We start from the raw sequence: 12,615 nt of genomic DNA, 5'->3' as shown, positions 1-12,615 counted from the left end.
AGAAACTATTTTCAATGAGGTTGATAAGATGCTTAAAGCAAAGATTATCTATCCCATTCACCACTCAACATGGGTAGCTAATATTGTTCCCGTTAGGAAGAAGAATGGTGAGATAAGAATATGTGTTGACTTCCGCAATTTGAATCAGGTGTCACTCAAGGATAATTATGGACTCCCTGTCATGGATCATATTTTGCAATTGGTATCTGGCTCTGAACTCATGTCAATGTTAGATGGCTTCTCCGGTTATAACCAGATCAGTGTTGCACCTGAAGATCAACATAAAACCGCTTTTACCACTCCATGGGGTATGTTTGCCTACAATCGTATGCCTTTTGGTTTGATAAATGCTGGGGCCACCTTCCAAAGGGCCATGGATCATTCGTTCAAGGATTTCAAGAATAAGATCATTGTTATGTATCTTGATGATCTTACAGTGTTTTCAAAATAGAGAAGAGATCATGTGCATCATCTAGAAGCAATATTACATCGATGTCGAACTCAAGGCATCTCACTGAATCCTAAGAAGTCTATATTTGGGGTGACAGAAGGCAAACTACTGGGGCATATTGTCTCCAAAGAGGGCATTCAGATAGATCCTAAGCGGGTGAAAGCTATCCAACAGTTGTCACTTCCCATGAGTAAACCAGGAATTAGATCTTTTTTTGGGCAGATAAACTTTATAAGGAGGTTCATACCAGACTTCTCTGAGATAACAAAGTCAATTGTGGATATGATGAAAGGGAATACTAATTTTAAGTGGACAAAAGAAGGTAAGGCTTCTTTTGAACAAATCAAGACTGAAATTGCTCATGCGCCTACCCTTTCTTATCCAAAATTTTCTAAGGATTTTCATTTGTATTGTTATGCCTCCGAAAACACTTTATCTGCTATACTTACCCAACCTAACAAAGACAATACCGAGGCCCCAATAGCATTCATGAGTATCCCTCTTAAGAAACATGAATTGAAATACTCCTTGATCGAGAAAAATGCTTATGCTCTAGTTAGAGCAGTGAAACAATTCAGGTTTTACATCCTAAACTCTCACTCCAAGGTGTTTGTCCCTGAATCAGCAGTGAAGACTATTCTGACACAACAAGAAATTGGCATGAACAAAAGGGCCACCTGGATAGCTAAAGTACAAGAATATGATCTCGATATAAAACCTACAAAGCTTGTCAGGGGAAAAGGTTTGTGTAAGGCAATTGCGGAAGGATCTTCTAAAGAAGGGACGAAGGAAGAAATGCCTTTAGTTTTATTCATTAGTAATGTTGATGACTGGTTTTCAAATATTGCCTATTTTCTGACATATGGGGAATGTCTTTCTCATTTATCACCTAAAGAGAAGAGGACCTTAAAATTGAAATTTGCAAAATACATTCTTTGGAGTGATGCCTTATACAAGAAAGGGATAGATGGTACTTTTCTGAGATGTGTTGATTCTGAACAAAGAAAGAAGTTGCTTCAGTTATTTCATAATGAAGCATGTGGAGGTCATTACTCCGCATCAGTAACAGCTTACAAAATTCTAAGAAATTGTTTTTACTAGCCCAGGATATTCAAAGATGCAGAAGAATGGGTGAAGAAGTGCGATTCTTGTCAGTACTTCAAAGGAAAAGTTCAATTGGCTGCACTGCCCTTGAAACCAGTGGTGATCGAAGAACCCTTTCAACAATGGGGTTTGGATTTCATAGGACCTATTCATCCTTCATCCTCTGCTAGACACACTCATATTTTGATGGCAACTGACTATTTTACCAAGTGGGTGGAAGCGACCCTAGTAAAACAAACAACTTCAGCAGTGGTGTGCAATTTTATCAAACAAAACATTCTGGTTAGGTTTGGTGTGCCGAATAAAATTGTTACTGACAATGCTACCAACTTCTCTTCTCAAGAGATATCATCATTTTGCTATCAATATGAGATTATTCTCTCTCATTCCTCTAATTATTTTGCACAAGGAAATGGTCAGGCAGAATCAAGCAATAAAAATATTATGACCATTGTGCAAAAACTGATAGATGTTAATCAAAGATCCTAGCACAAGCACCTGTACGATGCATTGTGGGCAGATCGTACTACTAAAAAGAGAGCAACAGGATTTTCTCCCTTCGAGATCCTGTATGGAACTGAGCTAGCTCTTCCTCTCCCCTTAGAGCTATCCACCTTGAAATTACAGAGTGCCATTGAGAATCTTGAATTCAAAGGTGCTCTTGAGAAACGAATGTTGTATTTGACAAAGTTGGAAGAAGAAAGAGAGATGGTTGTTGATAGAATTCAGGAACATCAATCTCGTGTCAAGAATTTATTTGATAAAAAGGCTAAGCAGAGGATGTTTTGAGAAGGTGATCTTGTCTTGCTTTGGGATAAGCGCAAAGAGCCAAAAGGATTACATGGAAAATTTGACTCCTTATGCAGAGGCCCTTTCGAGATCAAAGAGGTATGTGGAAAGAACTCTTTTATTTTTTCATACCTGAGTGGTACCCCGTTTCCCTTACCTTATAATGGGCAACACCTAAAACATTATCATCAGTAGAAGGTGTCCATACACCTTTTTGTATATAGGTCGTCCCGTTTTTGGTGTGCTCTTGTTAGTTGGTGTTGTTTTAGCCTTTCTTTCTGTTGTCCTATTTTTGGTTTTTGTTCCCTCTTTTGTAAATTGGTCCCTCAAATGACTCTATTTCATAGCCCAATGGATAAGGAACTACTTTATTCATTCTGGATTCGAGCTTCATCCCTTGTCAGTCCTTGTCCCCAGTTAGAGCCAGCTGTTGCCTGACTATAGAATTTGTTCTAATTCTAAGAGCCATGGTTCGTATTTAAAACTTCCCTAGTTTTAAGCCTTAAATTGATCATTCTATCTGTGAAATTTTGCAAGTCTTTAAGTCTCCATGTCCCCAGCTGGTTAGCATTTCTGCACAGCACTTGAGATCATTGAAATCCAACTTCTGAGCCTCAAGATATAAAGGTTAATGATTTTTGCCGAAAACATGTATTTATTAACCTTTAACTTCTTAAAAGGTTAATGTTAACCACCAAAAATGTGTTTTCCTTAACCTCCAAGAAAAAGGTTAATGTTAACCACCAAAAATACATTTTTCTTAACCTCTCCTATAGGTTAATGATAGCATTCGAAAACACGTTTTTCCTAACCTAACTCTCAAAAGGTTAATGAGAGCTACCAAGAATATGTTTTCATTAACCTCTATAAGGTAGTTATTAACCTGGTAAGGTGATACATGCAACATTTTTAATAATGCAGTAGCCAGATAGAAGATGAAGAAAAGCTTCTTTACACCCAAGGAGTTGCAAACGCTATCGAACAGGCAATTGTCTGTCGATATTGCTCGACTCATTTTCTTCACATTTTTGGGATGCTTGCTACCTGGTGTGGCCTTTCATGGCTCTGAGGGAATGTGGTCAAGCATTACAGCTGTAGGTGTCAGTCTGTGTCTGCATATGGCCACCGAGGTTTACGTGCTTCGAAATGTTGACCACCCCACATTTAGAAATGAAGGAGATTCCTAAAATGCTTTCGAGACAAGATAAAATGGATTGCTTCATGGAAAGGAGGACCGTGAGGCATTCAAGTGGTGGGCTTTAGTTCATGGTTGTCAGCAAGAATTATGGTTGGTTAGCTCAGCCTCCTCTCCAGTGGTGTTAATGATTGTGATGACGTGTGTTGTAGTTGTGGTGAGCAAAGCAATATCTCACCAATTTTTTTTACATGGTAATAGTATTAGTGTGAAGTGGACATCGTGCCTGTAGGCTGGGGCGGATGTAAGCATGATTGGTGAGTTTGGAGTGGGGTTTTACTCTACATATCTGGTGGCAGAGAAGGTAATTGTAACCACAAAGCACAATGATGATGAGCAGTACATCTGGGAGTCTCAGGTGGGGGGTTCCTTCACTGTTACCAGGGATGTCAGCGATGAGCCTTTAGGCAAAGGAACTAAGATCACTCTCTTTTTGAAAGAGGACCAGATGGAATATCTTGAAGAGTGGAGGCTAAAGGATTTGATCAAGAAACACTCTGAGTTCATCAACTATCTGATTTATCTGTGGACTGAGAAGACTACGAAGAAGGAGGTTAGTGATGACGAAGAGGAAGAGGAGAAAAAGAAGGAACAGGAGGGCGATATTGAAGAAGTGGAGGAGGATAAGGACAAAAAAAAAAGAAAAAAAAAGTGAAGGAAGTCTCTCATGAATGGACCCTAGTTAACAAGCAGAAACCAATCTGGATGAGGAAGCTAGAGGAGATTACTAAGGAAGAGTATGCTCCTTTCTACAAGAGCTTGACAAATGACTGGGAAGATCACTTGGCTGTCAAGCATTTCTCTGTTGAAGAGAACAGATTCATAAAGCTGGAGGTTGCACTGATTCTATTCGATATAATGCCCGAATGAAAAGAGATCTTGTGGAATGTTATGGTTTCAGGGTACCTATGGAATGAACAGGCTAAAGAGTCTTTGAAACTTTTTAGACATCTGCAGCAAGCGGGGTTTGATCCGGCGCTATTTGCCTTCTCAAGTGTTCTTAGCTCTTGTGCTAGCCTGCTAACGAGGGATGCAAATGCATTCCTATATCATAAAAAAATGGTTTTGAGTTGGATAACCACGTGGGAAATGCACTTATTGACATGTATGCTAAACGTGGTTATATGGAGAATGTGCACAAAATGTTTGACAAAATGTCTGATAGCAATCAAATTTCATGGATTGCAATGATCACGGGATATTCCCAGGTTAACCGAGGTGAGGAGGCATTGAAATTGTTTTCTTTAATGCATAAGGTGGATGTCAAAGCCAACAAGGAAACCTTTTCTAGTATTCTCAAAGCATGTGCAAGATTAGCAGCACTTAATCAAGGAAACCAAGTCCATAGTTGCACGATTATAAGTGGATACGAGTTGAATATTTTCACTAGAAATGCCCTGTTAGACATGTATGAAAAATGTGAAAGCGTAGAAGATGTAGTGATTCCATTTGACAACATGCCTTTTGAACCAAATGTCAATTTATGGGGAGGACTACTTGGAGCTTGACGAAGTTATGGCAATATAGAGCTCAGAGAATGCACAGCGGAAGCTCTTTTTGAACGGGAACAACATAGTACTACACCTTATGTCATCGTACAACAAATATATGCTAAATGCTAGAGGTTGGATGATGCAAAGAATACATTTGATAGTATTTCAAAGAGAGATGTTGTCTCTTGGACTGCACTAAAAGAGCGGAGCAGAGTAGGAATGTTCACATCAGAAGAGAGGGAGAGAGTAGACAAGATGCTTAGAGACTTGAGCAGCTGACTGAAAACTTGTGATGAAAGGGTGTCTAACTGTCTCTTGATTAGACTTGAGCAATGCTCTTATTACAAAATGGATTAATTGGGTTATATGCTAAGCGCATTGGTAGGCCATGTTATTGTTTCTACTCTATTAGAAGCACAAGATGTAATGCTGAAATGCCAAAGCAGTGGTCATTCCATCAGTTTTAGTAGGCCCTGATGGTATTGTAGATCATACTATTGTTGAAAGCTGCAACAATCCATAGATGCAGCAGCTAACAGGTGGATATGATAATGACTCATCAAAATCAGTTCCAAAGGATTGAAAATTTCTATAATTTATATCAATGGGAAGACAATATTGTAGCATCACTATCTAAACTACGGTCAGTGCATGAGCAATTGATGTTGTGAATGATAGTTTCTTTGTCAAACGTGGCGATGATCATGAAGAAGAGTCTGAAGACATGTTCCAAATAACTCAGCAAATCAATGATTCGATCGTCTGAAGACATGTTCCAAGTCATACATTCCAATCAGTGATCTTTTTCATTTGAGGTTAATTTTGCAAAGGTTAATTAACCTCACCCAAATCACGTATTTCAGGGGTAGTTACTAACTACAGAAAGGTGGTTATTAACCTCTATGTCTATATAAGGGCTCTTTTAAGCTTTGTAAAAGGACTTTTTGGTTGGAAAAATAAGGGAACACTATGCTAAAATTTTGATCTAGGGATAAATTTTGGAAAGTATGTACACTTTTTATCTCTGAATTGAAAAATCTCTATCGTTTTTCTTGGTGCAAGGAAATGAAATGAGATCTACTTTGGGTTTCTTATTTTAAAATTCAAATTGTTATACGTTGTAGTGGACATTCTCATGGTGCTATGCAAATGTTTATAGATGATAATGAATGTGCTTAATAATACAGGTTGCTTTCAAGCGTAGTTCTTGGGTATCTCTGTTATCGATCTTGTTAATCTCCGAAGGCTGTGAGGGCGTGTGGTGCATTCACCTTCCACAACTTTCTCTTAAATTTTGAAGTTTTAGATTCTTTAATTGAAAAACCTTTTAAAAATTATATCTTATGAGGGAGCTGCCCCACCCAACGCAGAGGAAGGCCGGATATCAAGGGCCTATCCAACTGTTGTGTACGATTTGCCACATACACTCCATTGGGCAAATTCTTCTGTGACAAATCTGTTTACCAAAAAGTTGAATAGTTTCGAAAAGAATTTTGAAATAATTAAATGAAATTATTTAATTAAATGGAGTACTTACTTCTAATTAATTAAACAAAGTTATTTAATTAAATGAGATGCCATTCCTAATTAATTAAATGAAGTTATTTAATTAAATAAGAAAAGTACCTCTAATTAATTAAAGATTATTTAATTAAATAGAAAAAGTAATTATGAGAGGATATCTCATTGTATTAAATTAAATATCTCAACAAAATCTCTCTTCAGTTCAAAAAGGGAAATTTTCAATTCACTATTGATCAAAAATGAGTTAAATGAGTTAACTCCTTTTTCTATTCAAATTGAATCAGTTAAGTCCTTATTTTACTCAAAATTAAATTTGTTAACTCCCTTTAATTTGGAAATCTCCCTTTATGACTGAACTTCACCTTTAATCCTGACCGTTGATTGAAATCGATCTCAACCGTTGATGAATTTCAAGAAAGTCTATTCAACAGCCCTCATCTCTTCATTTTGAAAGGTTGAATTAGAAATTGCATCGAATTGTTGCTGAAATTGATACTCACATTTGCTCATATTCAAATAGGCAAAGATCAAGTTTAACCAAAAGTTGACCAAATTTAACCACGGTTGACTTGAGTTGACTAGTTTCGAAAACAATTTCGAAATAATTAAATAAAATTATTTAATTAAATGGAGTACTTACTTCTAATTAATTAAACAAAGTTATTTAATTAAATGAGAAGCCATTCCTAATTAATTAAATAAAGTTATTTAATTAAATAAGAAAAGTGTCTCTAATTAATTAAAGATTATTTAATTAAATAGAAAAAGTAATTATGAGAGCATATCTCATTTTATTAAATTAAATACCTCAACAAAATCTCTCTTCAATTCAAAAAGGGAAATTTATAATTCACTATTGATCAAAAATGAATTAAATCAGTCAACTCCTTTTTCTACTCAAATTGAATCAGTTAACTCCTCATCTTACTCAAATTAAATCTATTAACTCCCTTTAATTTGAAAATCTTCCTTTATGACTGAACTTCACCTTTAATCCTGACCGTTGATTGAAATTAATCTCAACTGTTGATGAATTCTATGAAAGTCTATTTAAGAGACCCTCATCTCTTCATATTGAAAGGTTGAATGAGAATTTATATCGAATTGTTGCTGAAATTCATGCTCAGATTTGCTCATATTCACATATGCAAAGATCAAGTTTGACCAAAAGTTGACCAGATTTAACCACGGTTGACTTGAGTTAACTAGTTTCGAAAAGAATTTTAAAATAATTAAATGAAATTATTTAATTAAATGGAGTACTTACTTCTAATTAATTAAACAAAGTTATTTAATTAAATGAGAAGCCATTCCTAATTAATTAAATGAAGTTATTTCATTAAATAAGAAAAGTGCCTCTAATTAATTAAAGATTATTTAATTAAATAGAAAAAGTAATTATGAGAGCATATCTCATTTTATTAAATTAAATATCTCAACAAAATCTCTCTTCAGTTCAAAAAGGGAAATTTTCAGTTCACTATTGATAAAAAATGAGTTAAATGAGTTAACTCCTTTTTCTACTCAAATTGAATCAGTTAAGTCCTTATTTTACTCAAAATTAAATTTGTTAACTCCTATTAATTTGGAAATCTTCCTTTATGACTGAACTTCACCTTTAATCCTGACCGTCGATTGAAATTGATCTCAACCGTTGATGAATTCTAGGAAGGTCTATTTAAGAGACCCTCATCTCTTCATTTTGAGAGGTTGAATGAGAATTTACATCGAATTGTTGTTGGAATTCGTGCTGACATTTGCTCTTATTCACATACGCAAAGATCAAGTTTGACCAAAAGTTGACCATATTTAACCACGGTTGACTTAAGTTGACTAGTTTTGAAAAGAATTTTAAAATAATTAAATGAAATTATTTAATTAAATGGAGTACTTAGTTCTAATTAATTAAACAAAGTTATTTAATTAAATGAGAAGCCATTCCTAATTAATTAAATGAAGTTATTTCATTAAATAAGAAAAGTGCCTCTAATTAATTAAAGATTATTTAATTAAATAGAAAAAGTAATTATGAGAGCATATCTCATTTTATTAAATTAAATATCTCAACAAAATCTCTCTTCAGTTCAAAAAGGGAAATTTCCAGTTCACTATTGATCAAAAATGATTTAAATCAGTTAACTACTTTTTCTACTCAAATTGAATCAGTTAAGTCCTTATTTTACTCAAAATTAAATTTTTTAACTCCCTTTATTTTCGAAATCTTCCTTTATGACTGAACTTCACCTTTAATCCTGACTGTTGATTGAAATTGATCTCAACCGTTGATGAATTCCAGGAAAGTCTATTCAAGAGACCCTCATCTCTTCATTTTGAAAGGTTGAATTAGAAATTGCATCGAATTGTTGTTGGAATTCATACTCACATTTGCTCATATTCAAATACGCAAAGATCAAGTTTGACCAAAAGTTGACCAAATTTAACCACGGTTGACTTGAGTTGATTAGTTTCGAAAAGAATTTTGAAATAATTAAATGAAATTATTTAATTAAATGGAGTACTTACTTCTAATTAATTAAACAAAGTTATTTAATTAAATGAGAAGCCATTCGTAATTAATTAAATAAAGTTATTTAATTAAATAAGAAAAGTGTCTCTAATTAATTAAAGATTATTTAATTAAATAGAAAAAGTAATTATGAGAGCATATCTCATTTTATTAAATTAAATATCTCAACAAAATCTCTCTTCAATTCAAAAAGGGAAATTTCCAGTTCACTATTGATCAAAAATGAGTTAAATCAGTTAACTCCTTTTTCTAATCAAATTGAATCAGTTAACTCCTCATCTTACTCAAATTAAATCTATTAACTCCTTTTAATTTGGAAATCTTCCTTTATGACTGAACTTCACCTTTAATCCTGATCGTTGATTGAAATTTATCTCAACCGTTTATAAATTCCAAGAAAGTCTATTTAAGAGACCTTAATCTCTTCATTTTGAAAGGTTGAATGAGAATTTACATCGAATTGTTGCTGGAATTCATATTCACATTTGCTCATATTCACATACGCAAAGATCAAGTTTGACCAAAACTTGACCAGATTTAAACACAGTTGACTTGAGTTGACTAGTTTTGAAAAAAAATTTAAAATAATTAAATGAAATTATTTAATTAAATGGAGTACTTACTTCTAATTAATTAACCAAAGTTATTTAATTAAATGAGAAGCCATTCCTAATTAATTAAATGAAGTTATTTCATTAAATAAGAAAAGTGCCTCTAATTAATTAAAGATTATTTAATTAAATAGAAAAAGTAATTATGAGAGCATATCTCATTTTATTAAATTAAATATCTCAACAAAATCTCCCTTTAGTTCAAAAAGGGAAATTTCCAATTCACTATTGATAGAAAATGAGTTAAATCAGTTAATTCCTTTTTCTACTCAAATTGAATCAGTTAAGTCCTTATTTTACTCAAAATTAAATTTGTTAACTCCCTTTAATTTGGAAATCTTTCTTTATGACTGAACTTCACCTTTAATCCTGACCGTTGATTGAAATCGATCTAAACCGTTGATGAATTCCAAGAAAGTCTATTCAAGAGACCCTCATCTCTTCATTTTGAAAGGTTGAATTAGAAATTGCATCGAATTGTTGCTGGAATTCATACTCACATTTTCTCATATTCAAATATGCAAAGATCAAGCTTGACCAAAAGTTGACTAGATTTAACCACGGTTGACTTGAGTTGACTAGTTTCGAAAAAAAATTTAAAATAATTAAATGAAATTATTTAATTAAATGGAGTACTTACTTCTAATTAATTAAACAAAGTTATTTAATTAAATGAGAAGCCATTCCTAATTAATTAAATGAAGTTATTTCATTAAATAAGAAAAGTGTCTCTAGTTAATTAAAGATTATTTAATTAAATAGAAAAAGTAATTATGAGAGCATATCTGATTTTATTAAATTAAATATCTCAACAAAATCTCTCTTCAGTTCAAAAAGAGAAATTTCTAGTTCACTATTGATCAAAAATGAGTTAAATCAGTTAACTCCTTTTTCTACTCAAATTGAATCAGTTAAGTCGTTATTTTACTCAAAATTAAATTTGTTAACTCCCTTTAATTTCGAAATCTTCCTTTATGACTAAACTTCACCTTTAATCCTGACCATTGATTGAAATCGATCTCAACCATTGATGAATTCTAGAAAAGTCTATTCAAGAGACCCTCATCTCTTCAATTTGAAAGGTTGAATTAGAAATTGCATCGAATTGTTGCTGGAATTCATACTCACATTTGCTCATATTCAAATACGCAAAGATCAAGTTTGACCAAAAGTTGACCAAATTTAACCACGGTTGACTTGAGTTGACTAGTTTCGAAAAGAATTTTAAAATAATTAAACAAAATTATTTAATTAAATGGAGTACTTAGTTCTAATTAATTAAACAAAGTTATTTAATTAAATGAGAAGCCATTTCTAATTAATTAAATAAAGTTATTTAATTAAATAAGAAAAGTGTCTCTAATTAATTAAAGATTATTTAATTAAATAGAAAAAGTAATTATGAGAGCATATCTCATTTTATTAAATTAAATATCTCAAAAAAATCTCACTTCAATTCAAAAAGGAAAATTTTCAGTTCACTATTGATCAAAAATGAGTTAAATCAGTTAAGTCCTTTTTCTACTCAAATTGAATCAGTTAACTCCTTATCTTACTCAAATTAAATCTGTTAACTCCCTTTAATTTGGAAATCTTTCTTTATGACTGAACTTCACCTTTAATCTTGACCGTTGATTGATATTGATCTCAACCATTGATGAATTTCAAGAAAGTCTATTTAAGAGACCCTCGTCTCTTCATTTTGAAAGGTTGAGTGAGAATTTACATCGAATTGTTGCTGGAATTCATATTCACATTTGCTCATATTCACATACGCAAAGATCAAGTTTGACCAAAAGTTGACCAGATTTAACCACGGTTGACTTGAGTTGACTAGTTTTGAAAAAAAATTTAAAATAACTAAATGAAATTATTTAATTAAATGGAGTACTTACTTCTAATTAATTAAATAAAGTTATTTAATTAAATGAGAAGCCATTCCTAATTAATTAAATGAAGTTATTTAATTAAATAAGAAAAGTGCCTCTAATTAATTAAAGATTATTCAATTGAATAGAAAAAGTAATTATGAGAGCATATCTCATTTTATTAAATTAAATATCTCAACAAAATCTCCCTTCAGTTCAAAAAGGGAAATTTCCAGTTCACTATTGATAAAAAATGAGTTAAATGAGTTAACTCCTTTTTCTACTCAAATTGAATCAGTTAAGTCTTTATTTTACTCAAAATTAAATTTGTTAACTCCCTTTAATTTGGAAATCTTCCTTTATGACTGAACTTCATGTTTAATCTTGACCGTTGATTGAAATCGATCTCAACCGTTGATGAATTCCAAGAAAGTCTATTCAAGAGACCCTCATCTCTTCATTTTGAAAGGTTGAATTAGAAATTGCATCGAATTGTTGCTGCAATTCATACTCACATTTGCTCATATTCAAATATCCAAAGATCAAGTTTGGCCAAAAGTTGACCAAATTTAACCACAGTTGACTTGAGTTGACTAGTTTCGAAAAGAATTTTGAAATAATTAAACAAAATTATTTAATTAAATGGAGTACTTACTTCTAATTAATTAAAAAAAATTATTTAATTAAATGAGAAGCCATTCCAAATTAATTAAATAAAGTTATTTAATTAAATAAGAAAAGTGTCTCTAATTACTTAAAAATTATTTAATTAAATAGAAAAAGTAATTATGAGAGCATATCTCATTTTATTAAATTAAATATCTCAACAAAATCTCTCTTCAATTCAAAAAGGGAAATTTCGAGTTCACTATTGATAAAAAATGAGTTAAATGAGCTAACACCTTTTTCTACTCAAATTGAATCAGTTAACTCCTTATCTTACTCAAATTAAATCTGTTAACTCCCTTTAATTTGGAAATCTTCCTTTATGATTGAACTTCACCTTTAATCCTGACTGTTGATTGAAATTGATCTCAACCATTGATGAATTCC

The 12,615-nt window shown here is 32.4% G+C and overlaps 1 pseudogene; it reads left to right on the top strand.

Moving 5' to 3' along the window:
* The first annotated feature begins 3,279 nt into the window (after positions 1-3,279).
* On the top strand, positions 3,280-4,194 carry LOC149576487 (heat shock protein 90-1 pseudogene; annotated as a pseudogene).
* The last annotated feature ends 8,421 nt before the right edge of the window (positions 4,195-12,615 follow it).

Source organism: Cupressus sempervirens, chromosome 1, assembly GCF_028749045.1.
Source record: "Cupressus sempervirens isolate cs-2001-9-10 chromosome 1, ASM2874904v1, whole genome shotgun sequence".
NCBI lineage: Eukaryota > Viridiplantae > Streptophyta > Pinopsida > Cupressales > Cupressaceae > Cupressus > Cupressus sempervirens.
The sequence above is the reverse complement of the archived record's forward strand: the minus strand, read 5'-3'. Positions and strand labels throughout refer to the sequence as shown.